The sequence below is a fragment of the Numida meleagris genome, chromosome 6 (genome assembly GCF_002078875.1).
Source record: "Numida meleagris isolate 19003 breed g44 Domestic line chromosome 6, NumMel1.0, whole genome shotgun sequence".
NCBI lineage: Eukaryota > Metazoa > Chordata > Aves > Galliformes > Numididae > Numida > Numida meleagris.
This window is the reverse complement of record NC_034414.1, coordinates 376,489-401,761: the sequence shown is the minus strand read 5'-3', so window position 1 is coordinate 401,761 and position 25,273 is coordinate 376,489. Positions and strand designations below refer to the sequence as shown.

The 25,273-nt window shown below is 43.4% G+C and overlaps 1 protein-coding gene and 1 long non-coding RNA gene across 3 annotated transcripts in view; one reads left to right on the top strand and one right to left on the bottom strand.

Moving 5' to 3' along the window:
- The window catches only part of CCDC34 (coiled-coil domain containing 34), a 93,761-nt gene extending 73,668 nt beyond the window's left edge, over positions 1–20,093 (top strand). Inside the window, exons 3-15 of one of the 2 annotated variants that reach the window (XR_002440110.1) lie at positions 1,928–1,962; positions 2,205–4,172; positions 6,033–6,169; positions 10,392–10,618; positions 11,163–11,234; positions 11,661–11,795; positions 12,632–12,719; positions 13,161–13,296; positions 13,886–14,166; positions 14,882–14,985; positions 15,127–15,329; positions 15,775–15,894; positions 19,000–20,093. The gene's annotated coding sequence lies outside the window, so the exon portion shown is untranslated. The remainder of the gene's footprint in view (positions 1–1,927; positions 1,963–2,204; positions 4,173–6,032; positions 6,170–10,391; positions 10,619–11,162; positions 11,235–11,660; positions 11,796–12,631; positions 12,720–13,160; positions 13,297–13,885; positions 14,167–14,881; positions 14,986–15,126; positions 15,330–15,774; positions 15,895–18,999) is intronic. The other variant, XR_002440109.1, reaches the window with a different exon arrangement.
- On the bottom strand, positions 17,604–20,919 carry LOC110400886. Its single transcript, XR_002440134.1, has 2 exons — positions 20,171–20,919; positions 17,604–18,622 (listed from the first exon to the last, which is right to left on the bottom strand). It is a non-coding gene; the product is annotated as an uncharacterized LOC110400886 (long non-coding RNA).

Sequence of the window (25,273 nt, the reverse complement as noted above, 5' to 3'; positions counted from 1 at the left end):
AGTGTTTGTGATGAAATTTAATCCCCATTAATTTCATTCATCACGTATCTTGAGAGTAGATTTCCTATCCTTTCTGCATTATCTTTTTGTTTAGTATTCTGCCTGGCTTATGTATTCTTTCCTACAGGCTGAGCAGTCCATGTTATGCCCAGGCTTTCAGCCAGTTCCAGTAGCTCCTCCTCTTTCTTGAAATGCAGCACCCTAAAATTAGGCATTGTGCTCAATCTAAGTAGGCTGAAAATGTTGCTTCCAGGCTGACTGTACATCCCAGTGTGACGTTCACTTTTTAAAGAGGATGACCTGCTCACGCAGGCTGACAGCACTACTGCATCCCTCTGTCCAAACCTGCCATCCAGCCGTTAGCTCTCTGTCAGGTATTTGTAAGGCTGATTCTTCCCATGTACTTGTCTTTATGGAACAGCATCCTCTTCTTTACAGACCAGTTATATGACTTGTGTGGAATCAAGTTTGCTGTCCAATGTATTGATTCTCTCCTTATCTTCATGTTCATATTCATCACTTAATAGCTTCACTCTCAGTTCTCCTGACTATTAGCTGCCTGCTCCTGGTCATTCATATAGTTGTAGTAAAAATCCTGTAGCATCCCTGGGAGAATCCCAGCTTCCATTTACATTAAACATAGATAAGTATTTGATAAGTGTTCTCTTTTCTAACCAGTTTTGTACCTGATTTTTTGCATTTTAATCTAGGAAACCGTCAGTGTGATTATAAGAAAATACCAAAAGCTTTACTAATGTAAACTTTCGTGTTATCTACTCCTCTGCATACCCATAAGACTTGATACCATATAATAGAGGAAAACTAGAATAGTATTACATTGCTTTCTCTTAACGTGGGTTCACACTAACTGCCACTTATGGACTTATTTTCAGTGCTTAGACATAGATTAGTTAATTATTACATGCCAGTATTTTTTGATGAATGAAATACGCTGTCAGGTTTGAAAATTCTCAGCTGCTCTATTTCTGCTCTTTTGTATGAATAATCACCATTTTCTTCCTTCTGCAGTCTTCTGGCATGCTGTTAGTCCTCCATGTAGATTTCAACAGATAAGCAATTGGTGGGGGCTCTGGGCATTCACCAGTCTTCTTCGGGTTTTTGTTTATGTTAGCCTGACTTGAAAGTATTTAACCCACCTAAGTACTCTCTAACTTGTCCTTTCCTTGTTCTTGACTCAGTATTAAGTAAAATTGTATTTAATTGCAATTTACCTTCTGAATTTTAATGTATAAAAAGCTTTAATGACTTTGGTTTTAATACCATCTGTCAATAGATCCTTATTGGCTTAATGGACAAGCTGGGTCAGGCTGGGTATTAGGAAACATTTCCTTACTGTGAGGGTGGTCAGGCACTGGAACAGGCTTCTTAGTGAGCTGCTTGGTGCCCTGTGCCTGCCAGTGCTCAAGGGGCATTCAGATAACGCCCTTAGTGACACGCTGTAACTGTTGGTTAGCCCTGAAGTGGTCACGTGGTGGGACTTAATAATTTTTGTAGGGCCCTTCCAACTGAACTATTCCGTTCCATACTTAATATGACATCAGAGGCTGCTTTCTAGGGACCCTTCTGCAGCCTAAGAGTAGGAAAAATACCATTTTTTCTTAATATGAAATATCCCAATCGTCATGAAAAAAAGAAGAGATTTGTAACATTTCCTACATAACCTAAGAGTATAGCAAAATACATGTAGACCAGCATAATATCTGGGAAATCAGTGTATAACTGGCACGCTATCTGCATATTGTTCTTTATCCGGGCCCCTTTATAAGCTGATGGTGGATCGCTGTGTCAAATTGCATTACTTGGTAAATCTGCGTGGTGTGCCAATTTGGAAGTCTCATAGGATTCCACTCCCCGGTCAGATTTACACCGAAGCAGAGATGGACTCTGATTGTTTTTATTTCTCTAGGTAGACATCCGGATGCAGCACAGAATCCTAAAAAGGTGAGAACTGATCCAAACTACATCCGTTGCTGCCGGGCACAACGGTATCTGAGACTTTAACACATGGAACACTGGTTAAATTTATGATTGCCTATTGGGATTTTGGTGTCAGTTTAATAATGAAGCATTGACCTAAATAGAAACAACCAGTAATACCTGCGAGAGAAAAATAACATGGCCATTGAATTTTCCTGTTAGTGACATGACTACTCTTCTGTTTTATTGCAACATTTTTGTTCCAGTCAGGGGGTTTGCCGCTACACGCACATGAAATAAGGCTGCCAAGAGAGCAAACACAACTTTAGGACTTGAACAGAGATAATAGTATGTGAGTATAAGAGCCTAAACTGCTGTTGAAATATGCATGTTAAGAATGAAGTGGTTTTCTTTTCATTTTAATGGTAAATCTCACATGAAACAACAGCCAATTTAATTCGGAGTTATGGTGCTATCATTTTCAGATTGACTGAGGTAAGGCAAAAAGGTATTTGAAGATCACGTTGTGGACCTTGCTATGTTTAGTTTTTAAGAAGCGGAATAGATAATTTAGTAAGTTTTATGTATTCATTTATTTTCCTCTTTTCAGAATAGAAGAGTCTGTGAAAATGAAAAAGACTTTATCATCCACAAAGCGGTAGCGATCTTTCTTATCACTATTGGTTAAAGCTGTGTGAATTGATTTTGCAAATACGGCATTGAAAAATGAACAGTTGTTCCTAACAGATACTCCATCTCAGCAGGGAAACTAGAGAACACGGTTTTTGTTGAAAATGAAGTTAGAGTAATACGTAAGTTGCGTAAAACTCGTGTGCTTTGAAACGTAATGATTATAAAACTAATTAGTAATTACTGTTTGTCTTTCAAGAAGAAAGAAAAGGGCTAGGTGCTGTATGAACACATGACATCTGCACAGATACTATCGCAGAATCACAGGCTGAATGGATTTTGTAAGATCAGGGTTCATCATGCTGCCCCGAGGCGAGATTAACTATCCCTGTCTTATTCCTGAGAGATGGTTGTATAAGTTGTTCTTAAAGGCCTCCAAAGGTGGACACTCCATTGCTTCCCAGGGCAATTTATTCTGGTGCTTTACCACCCTTCCTGTTAGAGAATTTTTTTCCATTATGTTTAAACATCAGTTTCTGTTATTGCAATTTAAACTTTTCATTTCTTTTCCTCACCACCAAAGACATTTGAAAGATTATTTGCTCCATCTTGCAACAGCCTTGAACACTGTTATTTTACTCCTCCCTTCCTCAGCCTGCTTTTTCTTTTTGGCTACGTGACAGCAATTAATTCAGGTCTTTCATGTAGGGCAGCTGTTCTGGGCCTCCGCTCTTCCTCTCTTGTCTTGCTCAGAAGTCTTTTTGGTGCTTCGTCTTTCCTAAAATGTACCCAAAGCGAGAAGCCAGTTCTTCAGCTGAGGCATTGCTGGCAGACAAAGGACTCCTGCACACTTGCATGTTCTCCTCCGGCTTGCACCCCAGTGAGGTGTTTGTATTTTTCAGATTACGTGGCTGATTCACGCTCAGCTGGTGATCCATTTCAACTTCCAAGACCTGTTTTGAAAAAGAACAGGTCTAACCCTAGCTCATCACTCTCTATTGTGAATTTGTGTAGTTGGTTAATCCGGCCTAAGTGCTGTACTTCTGTATTGCCAAAAGTGACTTAGGGTGCGTTTTACAGCTAGACAGAGGCTTGAGGTATGGAAGAAAAAACTAGCTTAGACAAGATCACACAGGGAGCTTGGAGAAGAGCCAGGAATCTGTTCTGACTGACCTCCAGAGGCCTCATCTGCAGAGTCTCCTCCCTGGTGTAAGTGCAAAATCATTGAGTTGAACACTGAAATTATGGCAAACTAATATATTTTCATTCTGACTCATTTTCACTCATTACTGTTTTTATGGCCTTTACTAATAAGTGCCAACAAGATGAATGTTTGCCGGCCATCTATCAGTCTCCTGTGCGTTCGTTCTACGCATGGCATTATCTATAACTACATTAATTAGATGAGTGATTAAGAACCGAGTACTGTATTCTGCTCTCGTTTTCAAAATGCACCCATCATTGTGGTCATCAACTTCTTCAAATCTTTCTGTTTTTTTTTCCAGCACAATATTTTTAAAACATTTTTCTGACGTTATCTGCAAAGTTACAACTGATACAAGTTATACCTCCTGTTGAGTTGCGGCCGTCTTGTTCCGGACTACGTGAGTGTCAAGTTCCCAATCTTTTATTTGGTTTCTGGTCTGCGTAAGAGCGTCCCTTGTAGGTAAATCAGTTTTTTAACAACCACCTTTGGGGTAGGTGTGCTTTCTTGGTTCAGCTACAGGCAAAGGTCTGCCTTAGGGTTAGAGTGTAGGTGAAAATGGTCAAGTGGGCGCTTCACAGTTTCTTTTCTTCTGGGCTGAGGTGAGGCTTAGCACATTATGTGTGCATGTTTCTTTTTTGGATGCTTAGAAAATCCTTGGCATATTATGTGCAGTTGGGTATATGAGTAAATCTATCCCGGAATTAGAAAGCTGAATATTGTTTCATTCTTCCAATAAAAATTAATGTATATGAGTGCTGTATTAACCCTAACTGCCCATCAAAATTATTGCTAGATACTCTATGATTAACCCAAACGCAGATCTGGAAAATTCTGGTCAGAAGCAATTAGCTCACTGTTGAGACACTATTAAGCTGATGCAGAAAGATTGAGCTATCCATTCTCAGGCAGAAGCCTGGTAGAAACATATCACCTATGTTTCGGTGTGGCACTTCCATTACTATGGCTGGTCTTGCTGCAGGTCGGCCGGCGGTGTGTGTTTTGGTCACCTTCCTCTATGGCTAAATTGCTTCTACTCCTTTTGACTGGAGAGCTCTCACAAACCTCTTATCCAAGGAAGGAGCAAGGGGATATCAATTTAAATTATTTGTTTGCCACTTAATGATGTTTACATGTTGTCTCTGTGCTTTGTAGTTCATGTACATTAATTGACTACCGTGGTGTGCTTACGTGATTTACCTTTGGTAAAATCCCCTTGACTTGAGAGATCTCAGAATATGGCTCAACGGGTAATCGAAGATGTTCCAGAAATCATTTCTCAGCAGTTCTTGATGTTCCTGATTCTCGGTATGGCTGTAAAACTTGGGTAAAAAGGAACCAGAACTGCTAACCGCAGCATGCCTTTCTAATTCACTGTTTTTCAGATCGTATTTAATTCCTTCCCTGTTGAGCATTAGACAGTAATCTCAGTACTGGAAAATAATAGTTTTTTCAATTAGAGGTCACATTTAGGAAGAAAAAGTACCCTGCAATTTTGTACTTAGAGCCTGCTGGAGGGTGCAAATAAGTGAATTTAGATTTCTTTATACTCAATAATGCTGTCATAGTCTTTGACACCTCAAGATTTACTGTTAAAATAACTGCAGAGCTAATGAGAGGCATGCTTTGGTGTCAGTGTATCGTCTCGTTAATGAAGAGGAAATGTAGCTTTTTGTCAGTCTGCAGTTTTCTTGTTTGTCCTTAGCACTGGCGATTGGTGTATGCAGAGCATTCCCTTCACTGCCATGTCTCCAAGCTGCATGTGCCACGCGCTCTTGGAGCATCTCGATTCTCTTTTTCTCCTCCAAGTATTGAGATGGACCATACGCCAGGTTCAAAAATGAAGTGCAGATTGCCAGCTACAGGGCTATATATGTTGCTGTTTGTAGGGACTGGACTGGTAGGTGCATAGCCATGAGCGAACTATTGAATTGCCATGGAAATATCCCTTTAGTAGTGTTATTTTAACCCTAAGCAAGTTATCTGCACATTGAGACCGAGAACTTTTCCTGAGTTTTTCGTTTTGTTATTTCTGAGACAAAGAAAGAGAGAAATTTCAAATGTTGCTGGTCGCTTGGCCAATTCCTAAGCTGTAGATAAAATGCACACCTGACTTTACAAATATTTAAAAAAAAAAGAAGTGAAAAAAAGAAGTTCTGCAGTTCTTTTGATGCAAGGTAATCACTACCATGTTCATTATAGATATGCCTATAAACTTCTGACTCGTCTGATCTTTTTTCCTCTCTCCTCTCATTAACAGAGCACTGGTCTCATGACGAAGCCAGGATGTCACCCTGGAGGCTGCAGCTTGTGGTCTGTGAGACCCTGAGATTTTGGACCTCCTCCTCCTTCTTTCCTAGGGAGCATAAGCACAGCAGCTTCACAGGGGAGAACAAGGTATGGTGATGTCTGCCTCATGGGGAGGCAGTGAAGCGTGGCCTGCTTCTAACACTTGGGTATTTTCCTCCTAAAGCAGAGGGGATATTTGGGTAAACCTGCCTACTTCTGTAGGGAGAAATGGCAGAGGAGGTTAGAGGCTGGGCTACTCGGGTGGGATGGGGCATGATTAGCACTGGAACTGGCTGTTTTAGTGGTGCTGAGTGTCTTGCAGATTTGGTATTGCAGTTATAATATAGCATTTTTATGCTGCCTATTGATTATATGTGTGTGTGTGATTGTGTGTAAAGGGTAAAGAGAAAATTGTTTGGAAAGAAGTTAGTGTTAAGGAACTTCCTAAATTCAGCTCTGAGCTGCTGCTGTAATATCTCACTGTTACAAGTGTGGAAACTAGCTAAATCTGCTCAAAATTCTGCTATCTTCACCAGAAGTCCAGTGAGACCTCCTAATCTTGAGAGCCTGCCATCACCCTGTGATTATATCTTTCGTACTTGGCTGCTCCTGCGTGGAAGAAATGCCTCCTCTTAGTTTTGGGTTCAGTTCAGATGCCAGTTCTCATAAGGTCTAAATTTAAACTTGGGTTTGAACGTACATGCAGTAGGAGAGAAACTCCTCTCGTCCGTAATGCTTTCATATCTGCATGAAGTGAGAAGGACAGGGCTCTTTCCCTCTTCACCTGCTATTAATTCTGGGGCTGTGACCAGCTCTGGCTGCATACTCATTGAAAAGCAGATCCCAGACATTTGTTATGTTCTTGGCTTTCACTGAGTGGCTTGCAGTAGTCTCTCAGCAGGACCAGCCACACTGTTTAAAGGATGATAACGAAGCACCCATAGAAGTCATCTGTTGTTGCTGCCATGATATGGTAGCTGCAGTTTTCCAGTGTGCACGTACTACCAAATATTTCTGCCAGCAACAACAGCAGCGTGGAACTGACTCACAGAGAAAGCTGAAGGCTAGAAAATCACATTTGTTGAGAGCTTTCAAAGACCTCATGGCCAGCAAGTAGGAAAGGGTGCAGGGAGAGCAATAAGAGAAAAAAACTTGTGAAAGAATAGAGGAGGCTGCTGCCACCTCGAATGTAACTGCTGATTATAATGAACACCGAAACGATGCTGGTGAGAAGATCGTTTGCACCTCCTGGTGGCAAATAAAAAAATCTTGAAACAGGTCAAGACCAGATGTGCCAAAAACATTCACCTATGATGCTCTGCTCACAATATCCTCTAATAAGACAGCAGCAAATTCCTGAAATCTGCTGTAGAGGAAAGAAAAATAGGTACAAAAACAGTGCAACACACTGAAGACTTCGAGCTTTTCACATCGCTTCTGAATCAAAAACAGGTCCACAAGAAAATACTGTTCTTAAAAGCCAAATTTCCAGTGAAAGCATCTCAATACTCAAATTTTCAATGCATATATTGCACAGGAGCAGTGACAAAACCAGAAAAAAGACTGTGTAAATGTGCAGCACAGTGGGAAGTGCATATTCTCTGCTGTTTCACCCACGGTAATGCAATATACCTGCAATATAAGAGAGCTGGAAAATGTTGGTTGCTTTAGAAAAGAGTGCAGACTGGTAGCCTTAACATCAAGAATCCAAGCATGCTGTTCAGCTCTCTCATTAGCTGTAGGCTTCCTGTGCGTTTCTGGCTCTTGTGACTGTTTGTCATTTGTGGGGTCCCATTGTAATAAGTATCAAATAAGCTAATAAGCACCTATGGAGCCCAGATATCTCTGTGAAGACTTGTAGAAGTGTCTATTCATATTTGTCCTGCAATGAGTGGTGTGAACGCTCACACAAAAGGGCTTTCTTAATTTTGAAGTGCACAATCAGATTGAGGTACAGGACTTTCAATTTCTTCAGACAGTATAATCACTGTAATAGCTTGACTACTGAAAACCACCTAATGACAGTTCTACTGAAAAGAAAAAGTAAATAAATCTTTTTATGGGTCTCTAAGAAGTTACAAGAGGCTGCTAACTGTAATTTGGGAGCGTGACTTGGAAGGTGTGCAGCGTTCAGTCCTAATTGCATAAGCTTAAGGCAAAGTAGAAAGGAGTAGAGATTAGTTTTTCAATTGGGCTGTTACTCCAATTAGCAGTGCCTTTACAAGGTAGGTAAGAATCTCTTCTAAAGGACTGAAGCCTCTGTTAATGAAAACGGGATGCACGATTGCATAGACTTCTCCTATGCTTTACAGCTTGGATACGTAGTTGGCCTGGTCTACACTGAAACGCCTGCTGAGTTACGCCGGTCATGGGACAGAACTCTTGGGGCGTTGTGGCTGTCCTTGTGAACACAGTTACACTGGGAAGAAAAAAAAGACTTTCCAATTGCAGCTTCATTGTGGGCGCTGATCTGAGCTCCATCTCATGCACACAGTTGTTTTATAGGTACATCTTTCCTGTAGAGGCAAGGTCTTAAAGTCACTAACACAAAAACAGGGTGTGAGGTAGTTGACTCATGCAGGCAAAATCTTGCATCTTATCTAATCCTGCACGGAGAGTGTTGCTGAGTACTCTAGCAGTGCTGTGCACATACCATTGACCAGGGGCTTGGGAGTGTCTGTAAGTACTCAGGAGAAGCCTGCTTAACTTTTGAGCAGTTGATGGACAACTGAACTGAAATTCCAGCTTAATGTGATGTCAGTAGGACTTCATTGAGCGTTGTAGTAAGCAAGCAAATGTGCTTGGTGGTTTAGATCAGACTGGAGCATGCGTTTTTCTTTAAGCCTGATAGCAACCCTTGGTCTGTGCAAGTTAGGAACAGTTTCTGCAGCTGGAGACTCAGACACTCAGAGAGTATTCTCGTAGGGAGGGAACATACATGGTTCAGAAGAAAATGCTCATAAGCCTCCGCTGTGTGTCTGAAGTCTATCAAGAAAATCAGCAGCTAGGACGGTGAGATCATTTGCTAGAAGGACTTCCAGAAACACCGTGTTAGGCAGTATAAATTCCGACTCGTCTATGTAGTTACTGAATCTTTCTCAGGGTACCGAGTGGTGCCACCCTCACAGGGATGTCTGATGGCTAGCACGGGGCCTGGTGCTTGGGAAGAGCTGAGATGTCTCTAGCAAGCTGTATTCCAAGCCTTTGTGCCTGATTTCCCTTGGCCCTGGCTGCCCTGACCTCTAACAGCAATGCCACCATCCCTCAGGTCACGTGCATACCGAACACGCGTAGTGATGGACAGAGCTGTTTAGTATTTAGCAAGTAGAATGCGTATGTAACTGTGTACACTGGGAAATGCATGCAGAAACTCAGATGTCGTGTTCTGGTAACTGAAACTCTTGAATATGTAATAGCCCAATTGTAGTCATAACAAATTAGTCAGTTTTGATTTGGCCAAGGTACTGATACAAACCTGCAGCCCACACATCCCATGCTCGCAGCCTTGAGAACGGCTGCTCTCTACACCATGCTATTAACAGAACACTCTAAATACAGGGATTGCCTACACTGTACCATCCACTGTGCAATTAATGGTAATGTGAATGGCAGTCTGAAACACTTCATATGCTGAAAATGTATCTCTGTGCAGATTACCTAGCAGGGGAATTTCATTGCAAGGTTTCTTCAGCTAAAAATGAGTTTCTGTGTTCACAGCTGATAATCAGATTTGCCACTTAATAATCACATGTGCTTAGCATCGTGCTAATTTCCCACGTAGCTGACACCATCTTCTCTGAAATCTTACAAGCCAATTACGATTATAATGAACAGCGGAGGCTGGCTGATGTTGTATAGTCTAGAGATGTTATGCTCTAGTGTTTTCGTTTTGTTTTTTAAACAAATTGCACAGGCTGAAAGGAAACAGAGGAGTTCATTTCTATAATTGCTAATTGTTCTGTTCACGGTACACCACACTGAAAGATGAGCAAGCTCCACAGGAGCTAAATCTGCTTCCTCTGGTTTAAATAATCAGTTGATTGGAATTTTCTACTTAGGATCTGAGTTAGGAGTTCCTATTAAAGAAAAATTGCTGAATGAGATGGACAGCTGGGATAAGAGGAATATAGAAGGAAGGAGGGAACTCTGTGAATTGAAAAGTTTTCTTCTAGGAGCTGAATGAGTCAAAAATAAGTCAGGCTGTTGTGAAAAATAGCTGGAGTGCAATCTTGAATACCAAAATGTACAAAGAGGAATGCAGCTTGCTTGATATACACATACATATCAAGATTTATCAAATATAAAGATGTCACCTTTCTGCTATTTTCAGCATTGGAAAAACATCAGCTGGAGTCCTCTGATGCTGCAGTTGAAGAAGATGTGGACCAGTTGCAAAGAGTCCAAAGAGAAGCACTGAGTATAATAAGAGGTCTCAAATATGACCAAGGAGATAAGAAGAGCTAATCAAGTGGTATGGTTCCACTTTTACACGAGAAGACTTTGGATAACACAGGGATAATCCTTAAAGACGCAGAAGGCAGGACCGGACTACCTTAAGTATCCTTAAGTATGCAGGAGGACAGAAATTGTCTGTCCTAAAAGCCTTCATTCTATGTGATAGAATGTCATGATCTTACTCTACAGGAAGAAAGATGCAGGTTAAACAACAGGAGAAAGCTTTCTAACAGGATAATAAGACACTGCTGTTTCCGTCTTTGGAGGTCTTTAAAAACATGTTAGGCAAACATCTGTCATGAATGATATAGGTATAGATAATCCTGCCTGGGGCAGGGGTATAAAGCAGACGACTTGGTGAGGTATTTTCTTTCCCTGTTTTTTTTTGTGACTCTGTATTGAGGCTGCCCTCACTTATGCATGTTTGGATCAGATCCATTAGTCTAGCCTGAGATTCACATTCCAGGATGGGATTTTAAAAAGAGCTTTGAGAAATTCTGGTGGGATTTGGGTGCCTACCTCCTGTTGACTGTTTTTGAAAATCCTAGCCTGTACAAGTATTCTTCATCCAGACAAGATAATTTTGTGTATGCTGACATTTAAATCCTCCGACTAAATCTGTGTTTCCCTGAAATGTTTCGGCCAGCTCCAACAAGCCCTTCTGGTTAAACTGCTATTTTTTGGGATGAATCACACTGAGAACATTCAACATATCAAGGTCAGTATAAAAATGGGCAGTCAGAATGTGAGCTAATCAACAGCAGCTTTTGTATTTCTTCTTTAAATACAAAAGGGATCATTTCCAGATCACGGGATAACCCAAATATCTCAGAGAACAATAAACTGACCCAACAAGCATTACAGCTCTGTGGGAAGCAGAGGTTTGGCAAACACTGATCTAGCATGAAAATGGAACAGAACATATTTTAAATGAATAAAGTAAACAGCATTGTGAAATTCTGTTGACTCTTCCTCATAAGCTGTGCACAGTGTCTATCTTTCCTCCTCCCTCAGTCCCTTCTGTTGCCTACGCCTTTAGTATTTGCTGCTGCAACTGTTTTTTTCCCATTGGTACTTGTCATCTGCCCTATTTCTCCACTCATTTCTCTGAATAATTTTTTTTCTTTTTTTTTTTTGCATCAAGAGCAAGGACCAAATTATGCTGTGGATAGGAAGTCAGTTTGACTTGTGTGTGAGCCAAGGAACTCCACAAGTGAAAGGTGCCTGTGGCAATTGAGGCATGGACTCCGTTGCTAGTGCAGAACCAAGACCCTTTATGGTATGTGCTTACAACCTTTTATTAGTCTTTTGTTAGTCAAAGCGGGGCAATTAGTCTTCGTTTTCCCCCATTTCCCCCTTTTTTATTAGTTTGAACAACAAGCACTTGGTTGAACACCTGGAAGTGTCGATCTGCCTGGGGGTAGAGAGGCCCTACAGAGAGATCTGGACAGGCTGGGTCTCTGGGCTGAAGCCAACGGGATGAGGTTCAACAAGACCAAGTGCCGGGTCCTGCACTTTGGCCGCAACAACCCCAGGCAACGCTACAGGCTTGGGGCAGAGTGGCTGGGAGATTGTGTGGAGGAAACAGATCTGGGGGTATTGGTCTTATTTATTATTGCTATTTCTTACTCTAAAGTGCTTATTTGTGTTTTCAAGAAGTACACTGTCCGCTCAAGAAACTGGGAAGGAGTAGGCTTCCTCCTCAAAGCTCTCCTGAAACCAGGTTGTTCTTTAGAGAGGGCTTGCATAGAGCAGGAAAGGAAACTGGTTCAAGGAGGAATCTGCTGTCTTGAGTCGGAAGGATTTCAAGGGAGGAGGAATGTACCTGTGTAGTGCTCTCCAGGGAACGCAGCTGAACCCTTTCAGACTACAGAGGGCCTGTAGTTTTGGTTTACCACAACCTAAAGGGCTATGAGAACCATTACCTGTTTTATGAAAACAACAATTTAAAAGAAAAAAAATGAATCGGTCATGTACAGCCCATAGGCTCTTCAGTGCAGAAAGCTGTTCCGAGCTTGCGATGAGCTGGGTCTCAAAGCTACGTGACTTATGGTTCTCAGCCTGGGAAAGATTATCACAAGGACATTTCTTTCTTTTGCACTTCCTGCTCCCTAGCTTAGTGCCCTACACGTGCCCCCCTTTTCCCTGTTCCGTGGGCTGGCTGCCAGGAATTTAATTGCAGCTCCCTTTCTGGATTGACCAGGTAGGTGAACTTTGGGGAATGCCTTAAGACCATGCAGGTAGCAATTATGCTTTGCTAAGATCTACCCTGCTGAAGTCCCTCTGTCAATTTGTTCCCAAATCATCACTTGCAGGGCTCTGTGCAATTCTGTCAGGCTAATCTGCTTGCTTTTCTCATAAGCTTTCCAGGCCTCTCCATGCTGTAAATTCTTCCCTTTCCTCTTCTGTCATGCTATACTTCTTGCTTGCAACAGTTTCCCACTTCCTTGCCAGCTGTTATTCCAGCCTGTTAAGCCTTCTTTGTCCTGTGTGTGATTTTTAATATGTTCCCTGTGGAACGTGCTGGGAACACACGCTGTCAAACTCAGAGATTCACTTACCAACACCCTTACAGCATTTAGGCACCCCGTGTCTTGTCCTGCACGCCTGGGGCTTGTGGGTAATGCCTCTGTTGTTCTTCCAGGGCTTGAGACAAGGCAATCCTACATCCCTCGCCTGTGGGTTCCCTCAGGCCTGAGACACATGTGCTTGCTGTTTGCCTGCTTGGTTTTCCCTTACGCCTTGGCATGGTGTCAGCGGCCCGGGCAGCTCTCAGGAAGGTGTGTAGGTGTGTTGTTATCTATGAAGAAGTGTCAGGCTCTGTTTGACTGCAGCAGGGCAAACAGATGTAACTACCTGATTGCAGCCGGTGTCCCTAAACATACGAGTTGGCCTATGAGCCTGGCCTGCTGTCCATCAATTGCATGCGAAAGCCCCACTAGCTGTTTGGGGCTATTGGGTGGTGCTTTGAACAGAGGGATTTTTGAATCCTACTTTCTGGTCTTGTTCTAGCTTGGCCTACACCATTAGCAAAGGATCCCTTAACACTCCTGTTCTCCATCAGCCTCCTGCCATTTCTTCATTGCTAGCCTAGCCTAACCTTAACACAGTCAGATACTTTACAGGGCAGCCAGCTACTGATGGTATCGTTGAACATCTCCTGATGTTCAGGACAGAAACCATCGTTTTGAAGAGTGATCTTACACCAAAATATATTCTGGAATACATGCTCCTTCTCTGCTAGCAGTGTAGAGGCAGAGCCCACTGGGAGCTGTGAATGTCTTCATCCTTGATGCACTCAGTACTGACAGCAGTGCATGACCTAAGATAAAGTTGGCATGAAAAATGTTTGCCTGTTTTTCATGACAGCTGCAGCGCGTGGCATTGGCACAGCCACTCCTGCCTCTCCGGGAGAGGGAGTGGGGCATCTGCCAGCACCTCAAAAGATCTGCCATGTCACCTGCTTAGAAGGCCTCTGGAGCGCAACTGAGGGGTTGCTGTGCTGTGTGCAAGCTCTTCAGTGTTCTCTAGGATGATCTTCTGATATTAAGACTGGAAAAGTGACTGCAGCATCTCCACAAGGCGATTCAGGCCTTGAAGCCAAGGTCACTGTCTCGTCTTGGGGCGTTACTGCAAAGCTGCGCTTAAAGGTAAGTCCTGGAGATCCAGGTCTCATTCCTTCAGCCTCAGTTCTCATGAATGAAATATCTGTTTAACCTGCCACTAAAAATTTAATATTTGGGGGGATGGGGATTTTTTAAAAACTCTTTAAATGGGTCTCTTTCCTTTTTTTTTTTTTTAATTTAAATTCATTCAAAGCAGTGTTTTTAAAATGAAATGCCCTGAATTTTCAGGACAGAATGTTCTGTTTTCCCTGGAGAAGCTATTTGTTGAATATGATCATATTTATGAAGGATCTCACTCGCTCAAAATTTGCTGTTAGATATCCTTCTTTCAACACTTCTCCCTCTATACCACTGGGCATGCAAACTAGACGAGGTCAAACCTTTAAGTTTGCTTGGATTCTTGCATTTGGACTTGTGTGGATGTTTGTCTGAGTCAGGCTGTAAGCAATTCCAGAAAAGCATCTGTCGTTGTGAAGCACAGCGTGCCTTCATCTGCTTCTTGACCCGCAGTCTGTCAGAACGTAGCTCCTTTCTCAATTTTCTTTGGGTGTCTTCCAGCCCTACTGTATTTTCCATTTCACCTCCTTTAGCAGTGTGACTAAGCACCTCTTGAGGGTTACTCTGACATGGATGGTTCATTTGAGTTGATAATTTCTGGGAGTTATACAGCTGGACTTGTGTTTTTAAGTTTCCCTTTACCCCATAATTTTATTTTATTTTTTTTTTTGCCTTGGAATAGCTCCAGGAAGTGCACGCAAACTCAAATCTGCATGTGGTTTTGCTTGGAAGGCTTAACGAGAGATGTTGACCTACGTGTTTCTAGCCTGTTTCTACAACAAGAAAGTAATTTTGAATTCTGTACAGAGCTTCCCTCCCATGTTCAAAAACAAAGATTTTCAGCAGCTACTTTTTCAGCTAAAAAACAATGCATCTGAGCAGCTGCAGAACATTACGTTGACAAACTTTCCTCTTTCTGCTCTCCAGATACTCTTTTCATAAAGGAATGACCTCGATGATCATCCTTCATGTTCCTAAGTTGCCTTCGCTCCCAGAAGTTGGCCCCGTATTTCCTTCTGGCCTTTCAAGGCACGTTACAAATCATCCTTTACTGCATCGACTGATGCAGCCTTTGTGATTTTTGCTAACGATTAAACTCCACAAAATTGATGCACTGGATTTTATGGACGGTATGTGGGTTCAAGTGCAAGGCAGACTACAAGGAGAAGGGAAAACCCGAGAGTGCAGGCAGGCGACTGCGGGAAGTAGGGCTCTGCTGCCTCAGCGTGGGCTGGGTGCTTCAGGCATGTCTAGCTTTGATCCTGGGCTCTAGTGGTTGCCTGACTTTACTCGCATGCTGATGTCAATAGGATTACAGGAGAGGTTAAATTGGACGAGTGTTTGCTGTATTGCAGCTTTGGTCTATACCCGCTGCTGGGGAGCACATGAGCAATATGGCTCTGGGCAGCTGGAGTCAATGCTCTGAGTCACGCCGCTCAGTGGACTTGAGTTAGCATCTCACTAGAAGACACTTTAGCTGAAAATAAAATAAAGTTAAGCCCAGGAGTCTCGTGTCCCATAGCTTCCATGTGCCAGGACCACCTGCCTCTAACTAAACCTGTTTGTTCCACACAGCTGAGTTTCTAATCACATTTCCCTGGGGCACCTGATGCTAACACCCCAGCACACAGTCTCCTCCTGGCCCCAGCTCTCGGCACTGCTGCCAGGGAGATCGGAGCTTTCCATCGTGAGTGAGTAAGTTCAGTTTCCTTATTGGCTTTGAGGGTGGGAGCGTAAAGTAATTGCTCTGTGTGTTTCTTCATTGATCAGGTTTGTGGTATACTATGAAAATTTGCTGACTTGTTTTGGTTTTCAGCCTGCAAACAGATGCAGCAAATGATGCTCGGAGAGCTTGCCCGTTCCTGTTAGAGTTGTTGGAGAAAGATCCTGTCTATTTAAAGTCAGCGTTAGGTACTTGTTGGCTTCGCTAGTAAATCAAGGAAACTCCTGTGTGAAAGAGTTTTTCCAGGCTGGTCAGGGCCCTCAGGAGTCTTTTTAGTGGTGTGTAACAGAGCTGGTTTTTAACGCAGGCTGCTGTGAGATAAAGGAGATTGAGCAGCGTGTGAAACATGGTTTATTTATTCTCTCAGAAATGACTCCAAACAGGGATTTGTGGTTTGGATGTGAGGTGTGAGGAGGTTATCTGCCTGACCTGGGATCACGCGGGGTATCTGCAGTGGGAATAGAAAACTGCTGCAGCCACTGATGTGTGAAACAACAGTGAACACTTACGTGACCTTTATTACAAAAGCAAATTCTTACATACCCTTCTCCTTTCTCTGAGTTGCTGCGGATTGTGGGCATGCACAGATCCCAGTGTTGTAGGTGATGTCATTCTGTGATTGCTGAGAATACACCTAGCAAAGCTGGTGGAAGAGAAGCTGTGGGACAGGTGCTACAGAGTGGCTGATACTCAGCTGAGCCAAAGAACTGGATGTGTGATGCACGTATCAAATTTCTTCCACCTTTGAAGTGAATTTTTGGGTGTAACAAAATGTGAGAAACGTGGCTAAAGGCTCTGTGATGATCTGTATCGATGATCTCCCTTTTGCACTGCCTTTTTTTCTTTTTTAAGTGGGAGGCATAGCACCCTACAATATGGCCTCCAAATAGTAGGACAGAACTTAGTGGTAAAAACAAGTTTCCAGGTGATCTGTTCTGCAAAAGCAGAACTTTGAATCTCGAGTACAAACGGTATCAAAGTGAGTACGGTCAATTAGAGCTTTACTATATATTTCCTCAATATGGTTTCATCATGGGCTAAAGCCAAAAAGGCCCCTGTAACTTCGCTTATAGCAGTCTGAAAATGATGCAGCCGCAGCAGGAACCCACTGAGGTGCGAGCCCTGAGATGGTTTGTAACATATTTATCAGGTTCTCCTTTCCTTCCTTAACCTCTGACCTCTGACAGCACGGGTTGCAAGCCCCGCTGAGACATAGCAAACTTATTTGATAACAGAAGAAAGCACCAGGGATGTTAAAAACCACGCTCTCGGTTGTCACCACCTTGTTTCCCAAAGGTGTGTGATGATGGTCAAGGGGCAGGTGTTGAAAACACCAGAAGGAATTTTTCCAAGGAGAAGCTAAGCACGAGAATAAGGAGGACGTGTCTGAAGACCAATTTTCTTGGCATATGCTAGCACTGTGTTCTTAGATAGGGATGGAAGTTGGAAATGATTTTCTGGCTGTTTATATGTATATGAGGAAATATAACGCTATTTTCTGACCTGTGCTTTTGGTAGAAAGTGCTGTGTTTGTTTTTGTGGGCAAATTCAGACTTTATTTTGTCAGTGAATACGGTGTTAAAATAAATAACATTGATGTTATGTTAAGCTAGAAAAAATATTTAAGTCACAAATCTCTATTTTTTCCATAGAGGTATCTTCATAACTTTCTCTCTCCCTGTTTTTCTTTTTTTTTTGACCTGGTTTATTTTTTTGCTTTGTTTTGTTTTCCCTCTTTTTTTCCACCCAGCCTCACTCTCCCCTTCATGCTTGTGGATGTGGTCATCTTTCATCTGTGCATATCTGTTTTGCCCCCACTGCACTGGGGCAATGGACCTCCAGAAATCGGCTTGGAATCATGAGGGTCTGCAACTGGATGCAGTTGAAATCCAGCATTTGCTTGTTTGGGAGATGCTGCTTTCCGATGCTATAAGCTTTCTGTCTTCCAGTAGTGTGCTTGCCCTATGTCAAGAATGAGTAGCATGCGGTCTTCACACTGCATTTAGCCTCCTCCATGGACGGGAGTGAGAGTCCAAGTATCTTCTACCTTATCTGATGTATTTGTCCCTCACTTGTCACCGTGTCAGTTGTCAGCATTGCTGGTCTGGCTCATGTTTTCGATGAACTCTTGACCTTTCACTTTTTTGACCTATCAGCAAATATGAGGCTTTTGTAGAGTTTCAAATATTCGGGAACTGAAGCAGAAGAAACTTTTAGTGTCTGAATGCAACGTATAGAAATTAACTTTCATTTTTTTCTTAAGCAAAAGACTTTTTAATGCTATGTGAAATTGAATACAAGTGCCTATGTAAGCTTTAGCTCTTGGACAGGCAACCCTCAGAAACTTGGAGTAAAGATTTCATGGGATTAGGTTGGTTAAATTGTGTTCCCTTGATGTAAGCACGGAGCTTACATCTGGGTATGGATTAATAGTTCCCTTGATTTAGAGGTGAGCGTGTATCATTGCCTTTTGGGCACAGCAGGCCAAATCTGCAGCTCTGAGGTACGGCGTTCTCCTCCAGCTCAGAACGAACGCTCTGTTCAGCAACCACTGGTTCTTCGCTTATTAACCAGTCCATCTTTAGAAGAAGTTTTTCAACTTCTTGTTCCAGGTTGCTCAGCCAAATGCTTTTGTCTGGCCCAGCTCCTTCGTTTAAGTGGGTAGTGTTCCATTCAGCATGCCAGCTTCTAGGACTCTTTCTGTAAAGAAGCACTTTAGGGTTATTTTTAACTATTTTAAGGTGTACAGCATTCGGGTTAGGTTATTGTTGTATTGACTGTTGTCATTCAGAGCTACAAAACATACTTCAAATGTTTTTATGCGGCACTGTGTTCAGTAATGTGCCTTTAGTAGACAGGGAGAGGGAATAAACTTGTTATACTCTTATTAGGGACAGACAAAATGCAAGAATTTAGGGTTAAAATGTACTGGGCAACTGCTAGAGAAACTGCTTTCACCATACATACCTGCTGTATGCATATATGAACCTAAATAAAATAATTAACAGGTAGTCAGCCACTTAATTAGCTCCCTTTTAATCAGTATCAGAAAGCGTGTTTATTATTCACATTTCCAGGTCTCCCTGTTACCTTGCCTAACTCTTGTGAAATATTGATAAACTAGCAAAGCGTATTAGATTCCTGAAGATTTCCCATTTCTCAGCAGCACTGGTAGGTGACTCCTTCCTTCCTTCCTGGGCACCGCGTAACCAAATGTGCTAAATGGTTTTTCTGTTCGTTGGAATTCTGCTTTATTATGACAATTATTTGGAAATATGTTTAGCTGACCAGAAACCATCAGAACTCTTAATAATACGTAATTGAGCTCAGTTATGTTTGTTGCATCCTGGTCCATTTAATTTTCCAGGAGGTAAGATATATAGATATAAAAATAATGCGTATGTGTAGCGTATCTATATATAGATACGTAGATAACTCTGTGTACATGCACACACACAATGCAACTTGATGGAAGAGTTCTCATAAGAAGTAATTAATATGTGAAAACTACAATATATAATTACTACCGCCCAGGTAAGAGGTAATAAATGTTGCTGAAATTTACTGGACAAGTCATTGTGTGCTGTAATAACCTCCCAGGTACAGTTTTGTGCTGTGATGACAAGCAGGTATCATGTATGTAACGAATGCCTGCGCAGGACTTGTCTGTGCCCGTACTGCTGGCTGCTCTCTCTGCCTGATGATGAAGTTGCCTAAAGGCAGGAGGGACTGCGGGTGGTTAACACATGTGCAATTCAAAGTCAAGCTGTGGGTTGATCACAGGTGAGGAATGGGACACGCAAGTAGGATGAGGCGTAAGCCCCGCTCTCTTTGTGCCTTCCAGTTGAGCCCAGCGTTTTGCAAGCTGCAGCCCCTAATCCTTACAGAGACTGGAGCTGAGCTAATGCCACCTTTAGGGTGGTACATTGCTAAGCCTCCTCACCTGCACCCAGAAACTGAAGATAATGCAAATTGTTTGTTCTCCCTCAGCCTGACCTGATTAAAGGCTGTGCTTTCGTGTGTTATTCTGCAGTGAGGAGAAAAAGAAGGTTTGTGCTGGAGTCCAAGTACAGTTTTCTAGCAGTTTTTCAGCAGTTGAAAGAGTGACTGATTATAGCTTGTGAGCCCATTTAAGCATTGACTCACTTTAAAAAAAATAATAATAATAATAATTAAATACACTAGGCAACAGGTCAAGCAGAAGGGTCTCTTCTAGAAAGCCTTGCCCGTAGAGATAAGCGGTCCTACCAGGAGGGTGAACGTCGTTGCAGAGGGCTGTCACTATTTGCCAGTGATCTGATGCTAACGTGCCAGTTCCATATCTCAGACTGATGTGCAAGTTTCTTCCTTCGCTGTACGCTCTGGGTGAATGCCGCCGGGTGTGCTTATAGCTGGTTCCTCCTCGTCCCGTCCTGTATGTTGCACAAACCTTCACCCTGGAAACTGGGAGCCTTTCCAAATCATGGGATGCAAAGGTGCCACCAAACTGTTGCGCAGCTGCCAGCGAATGCCGACCGATGGGAGCAGCTTGGAGATGCTGACGATCTGTTGTCCGTGCAACACCTTGTTTTAGGGTTTCTTGTTCATTTTAATTGCCGTGGGTCGGTGTCACGGGGATGCTGATAAAGCAGCGCAAACCTTCCTGCAGCGCCTCCGCCGCCTGCCTGCTGCTCTCAGTTGTGCAAGGGAAAGGAACGCCCTCCAGTGGTGCAAAATAGGGAAATAGGTCGGTTCCGTTCGTTTGCTGTAACTGTCGCAGAACTGGTGCATACGCGGCTCGCTCCGTAGATGTGAGTTAGTGTTTAAAAGGGGATTATAGACAGGAGGGGAACTAACTTCTTACTGTGGTGGATGGTGATAGGACAAGGCGGAGTGGTTTTAAGCTGAAGGAGGGAAGGTTTCGATTGGATGTCCGGGGGAAGCTCTTTACAGAGAGAGTGGTGAGGTGCTGGCACAGGCTGCCCAGAGAGGCTGTGGATGCTCTGTCCCTGGAGGTGTTCAAGGCCAGGTTGGGTGGGGCCCTGGGCAACCTGGTCTAGTACCAGATCTGGAGGTTGGTGGCCCTGCCTTTGGCAGGGGGGTTGGAACTTGACGATCCTTGGTGTCCCTTCCAACCTAAGCCATTCTATGTGCCCGCTGACAGTCAGTGTTATTGGGTATCCTCACCCCTGCACCTGGGATGCCATGGAACTTTCCCCATGAGTGGCTCCCATCGCCTGGCCCTAATCCAAGTGGCTCTGTTTGTTTTTCCTTTTTGGATGCCAGTATCTCCTGCAGGTTAGTGCCCAGAGTGCACAGCTCTTGGAGGTGCAGTTGGGAAGGTAATGCTGCTCACTTGTCGGTGTACGCTCCTGGGGTGTGCACGCTCTTGGTTTTCTGCCGTGCGTGCAGTCTGTGTGGATTCCAGCCTGCTTCTCCTGTTCCTGAGAGACGCCTTATAGTCTGCACCAGGAGTCCTAGAATATAAATGCACCTCCATAGCTGTCCAATGAAATTTTGAGGTGCCTGACTTTCCAACTCCAAATGCCCCAGACTGACTGACACCCTCTTCTGGGAACTGTCCAATGTAGTCTTGGGCTAATAAGTATGGCTGGATGCTTTTTTTAGCTTTTAGTATTTATCTCGCTCCCTAAACACTAGTAAGGATGTCTGTGTAGGAATTTTGTGAGTTTCAAGAAGTTACTTGACAAAAATTTCCTGCAAATCTATCTAGCTATGTTGACTTTTTTTTGTTAAACATGAATAGGCAATGTAACTCCAGAGCATCATTCTCCTGCATGCCACGTTTAGGTGCATGGACCATCCAACCCCACTGTTCGTTGGTGTTTTCTTGCACATTGTAGCATTTTTGGGAGCCACTCACTCGGTGCTTCATCTGTTCCCAGCACCGGGCAATAGCCTGAAAGTGAAGAACTGATATCAAGGACTGAATCCTGCCCGTTGGATTTCCAACCCGAGTTGCCCCATAGCTTAAACATCATATTATTGTAAGCATCTTTGAAAACAAAACTAAGCAGTGCATTATTCTTCTGCCATGTGGAGCACCACCCTTACAAACATTCTGGCAGTACTCACTTGGAAAGCTCTGATGCTGATGCGTGCATTTTCTCCAGTTGCCCGTTTTGCTGTGCTCCTCTGGCCCTGTGCTCCACTGCTCTGCCACAGGAAGAGGGTGGTCTTGACCAACCTTTTCAGTTGTCTTGAATATCACCTGGTTATTTGCAGTGCTTACAGTGAGTCTTCCTTCAAAACAAAAGAATGAAAGCCCAGACTCTAAAATATTCTTTTTGGGTGATAGAGAGAGGCCCTTTTGAAAAGCAAAGACCAAGCTACGTGTACAATGTGGCTACCAGCACAGGTTGGACAAGTAATTTGTACTGTAAATGACCCTGGATGTTGACTGTGGAAATACTGCTTTTCCAGAAAGAGTTCCTAAGTAGATCATCATTTGGTGATGGCCCAGGAAAGAGTGAGATCAGAAACTGGTGCAAGCACTGGAGCCAGACACATGAGTCTGTAGTAAGCAGTGTCTGCTTTGCTGCGTGAGCTTAGTACGAATTTTGTAGCATTTCTCACACCATCTTGGCTGCCTCCGTGTAACATCCACATGGGAGTTTAAATATTAAACATGCACAGTTCAGGGGGATTGCACTCAATAAATCTGTAGGAAAGAGACTAACAGTGTTCATATTATTTACAGTACCGTGTGCTGACGTCTCGTTTGCTTTCTGATTTTGGCAGATGACTGATCTTTACGCTTCTTCAAAATTTCACTGCGTTCAGCAAGGAAATAGAGAAAGACTCCTTTAAACTCATTTTTGGAAATGTAATAATCTATTGAGGTAAAGGAAAAAAATGTTGAAAAATCATATCATTTTCTCTGTGATATTCTTCAGGGCTACTATGTAACACATGCACGCACAGATAGGTATGAATGGACATTATATTGTTAGCGATTCAATAGCAGAAGTGGTTCTCCGTTAAAGAAAAACATATTTTTATGCTTTCTTCAGGTTGGCTTTCAAAGGCAGTCTGCACTTCAGTCCAAGTGATGTTTGCCTGTCGTTGAAGGCTGTCACGTTAGAGGCCGTAAGCAAAACTGATCTTCCTGGGATGCTCTGACAGAGCTGATGTCACGTTTATAGGTTGCAGCTGAGTGTTCTCAGTTTTCAGGCACGAGTTGGAACAGCATGTTCGTTCTGCACAACTCAAACACTGCAAATATCCAAAAAGTAATTCCTGTTGAGTTTTCTGTTGAAAACGCATGTCTTTAAACTTCATCAGTCGGTGTTGCTGCATGCATGCATGGTCAGGGTGCTGGACTGAGGGGAAAATGTGAGCCTGCGTTGGCACAGTTCTGCTGGGAGGCAAAGTACATGCTGCTGGGATTTTCTGGTTAGCAGGAGGAGCGGCACTGGGCACCTCTGTGTGTTTACCCAAGTGAATGTGTTCAAACTGCAGATGTGAGGTCCTCCTCCCACGGGAGGACCTGCTGGAATTTTTGCCATATTTGCTCCCAGTAACCCTGCTCTTGCCTTGGGTGGAGATGTGACAGGAATGGTTCAGGCAGTGATGTCTCTGATGTGGCTCTGTTTTCCTGGGGATTGTGGGCATTGCGGCTTCTGTTCTTCCCTCTAGACTGAGAAGAAAAGCCAAGGAGTGACAGGAGAAGTGTTCCTGTCTGGCTTTGTTTAAGTGGCTGGCTTATGTAGTTGCCACAGTCAGAAAAGGACCTTTTGGCTGTTACCCCCACGTGGTGCTTCCTTTTCCTCTGGAAGGACAGACAGCCGGTGCTCGGACTGCACGTGGCGTTGCTGCAGCTGCACTTGTGTTCCCTGCAGAGGTGGTGAGCGAAGTCCTATGGAGTCCTGGTGAGCCCTGTGTAACTTGCTAGCTTCAAGACCATACTGCTATAGTCTGATGCCAAAGGTTGTGTTGACCCAGAAAGGAACTGGAATATATTCAGTCTCCTCCGTGCTCAGCTCACTGATGCTTTCACATTAATAGGGCAGCTGCTACAAAGCTGAGCTGTGAACCCGGGATCTTTCATTCCCAGCTGAGTGTCTATTCTTAACACACTGATAGCCATCTCTCGCACAGTTATGTGGTTTATGATTTTTCCTTGCCCTTTCCTGCAGCGTTACAGCCCTTGTACAAGTCCTTTGGTCAACTTCCACATACAAGAGCATGCAGGGGAGGTCAAGTGACGAGGGAAGGCCTTGCTTTTTCAGATCTCTCTCGTTCTTAATTTCTTTTCTTATTTCCTTTCTTATTCTGAAACGTTCCCCGTGACAGAAGGGAATCCATGAGATCATGCCCCTTCTATGCTCATCACCCATTTCTGAGAGTGCTTTCTCCCCTCCAGGAGGAGCTGTGAGGAATGTGTTTATGAGCGGGGATGATCGTGCATGGCAGCAGAATGTCTGAGGTCATCCTTTCTCCTCTCCTAAACAAGAGCCTAAAAATAGTGCCAAAGCTTCTTGCTGAACAACTCAGAATACGGCGCCCTTTGGCCATGTAAAAGATGACTGGAGCTGTGCCTTTGTTCAAAATCCTTTCAGATTTATAGGCTGTATGGACTAAATGGAAATACTTGGAAGGAAAGGCATGCTTTCAGGGTTTGTTGATTCTTCACCTTACTCTGGAAAATTAAACCCACGAGTAAAAAGAGAATATGAATGTATTTACTCGGATGAGACATTTGATCTGATAGGGAGTGTCGGTTACAGAGCCAGACTTGCCCTACGTGCTGTTTCATCTCCAGATCTGGCTGCAGATCAGATCCATTAGCCAATCTGCAACCCTGGCAGAGCCTCCTGCAGAAGATTTTGAAAAAAGAAGGGGCTGGAGAAGCTTGTGACAATGCTTACTAATGCTTCATGTGCACTAAGGTGATTTCTCAGGTTGGGTCTGTATTTTGGAAACTCCGCATCTGCCACTGTTTGTGCGCGCTGGGTCACCAGCATCTTCTTTTGGGTGCCCTTCATGGGAGTTTTGCATGGCTGAGGGCAGAATAACATCAAGATGGGTGCCTGGAGCAGGGAGTGAGTGGTCTAGTGAGCTCCAGGGAATCAGGGACTGCAAAAGTTGCATCAAGGTTCAGGGCGTGGTGCCACCACCCATGGACCCAACCCCTCTGTACTTCATGCTCAAGAATTATCTTAATGACAAGCCCGTATTTCTACCCGTACTCATACTGAGAGGTGTATCAAATGGGAAATGTAGAAAAAAATAATTATTTAGATCTTGGCACCCCATCCAAACAGCGCACAGTATTAATGGGAGTCTTTGCCACAGGTTCCCGTGGCTTTGAGATTGGCCATGTACAGAGGAAGTTCAGGGAGCATTGGT